The sequence below is a fragment of the Gavialis gangeticus genome, unplaced genomic scaffold (assembly GCF_001723915.1).
Source record: "Gavialis gangeticus isolate Ggan-Ray unplaced genomic scaffold, GavGan_comp1, whole genome shotgun sequence".
Lineage (NCBI taxonomy): Eukaryota > Metazoa > Chordata > Crocodylia > Gavialidae > Gavialis > Gavialis gangeticus.
The window spans coordinates 32526898-32528180 of NW_017729022.1; positions in this window are offsets into that span (position 1 = coordinate 32526898).

Genomic DNA, 1283 nt, shown 5'->3' on the forward strand with positions numbered 1-1283 from the left:
TTCTGTGAGCATAATAAATGTGGGTGCTTGTTAGTTGGTAATGTGTTTCCGGTGCTTATCTCTCACAATTCAAAAATCCCTAAATAAAATGTTGAATAGAGACATATTAAGAAACCAAAGCCCACTCCCTGCATTATATTCTACAATTTTCAAATAAAATTACTTAAAGGATACTATAGTAGCCATTCTTATCACTATTGATATCGAGAAATGTGTAGCACAAAAGCTGTTAAGCCATTTCTGAATGTCATTTCTACTTCAAAAAGAACACAAGGCATTCCACATTCCAATTACCTTGTTTTCTCACATACAATATACCACCATGTAGAGTACACAACATGTTTTTGAAGGGCAACCCAAAGAAAAAAAAATCTTCCTTTGTGTTGGCTGACTAGCAACAACTAGAGAGAAGAGCTCACTCTCAAGCCTGCTGCCAGTCCTGTGAGCCAGGTTGGGTCTGCAGACCAACCCTGCAAGCTGACCTGACGTAGCACATAAAGACATGTAATCTGGTCAGGGTTTCCCCATGGGTCTAGAAATTTGGCAGTGGAGGAGCTGCAGCAGCATTATTTGCTGTGGATCCCAGAGCCACGGTAATTAATTGCTGCTATCACTCCCCTGCTACTAAATGTCCAGATCCATGGGGATCCTTATTTCTCACATACAATATGCACCTGGTCCTGTGGGGGGGGAGGGGGAAGTGGGGGTTATATGCAAGCAAAGATAGTAGCTTTGCCCTCAGTTTACTGTAAAGAAAGGAAAAGAAAAAAGCCATAATGAGTCAAGTTATTCTCCTCACAACATTTCAAAAGAAGAATTTAGTGAAAAAGTACCTTCATTTTTTTTTAAAGCAATCACCATTTTTGTGATGGCATGAAAGTAACACTGAAAGTACTTGTAAATACATGTGTTATTATTATAAATTCAATTATGTAAATAAAAACTAAATAAATATACTTTGTGCATAATACCAAAATATTTACAGGGCCTAGGCCACAGAAAGATTAATAGAAAGATTCCCATTGATTTTAAATGGGTTTTGGATTAGGCCTATAAACATCTTTTTCTCTTACAACAATTCCCAATGTTTTCTGTAGCACTCTTGCCATCCTGCTTTGTAATGTAACCTATGTTTCGAAGACACTTTTAAAAAGATAGCCCTTTTTGAGGGAAGCAATCAATTTATCTAGCATGCACTTTACTTCAATGCAGAACACCCAAACCAGGTCTGTGCACCACATAATCCAAGTTAAAGCAGCAAACTAGGATTTTCCTGGAACTCA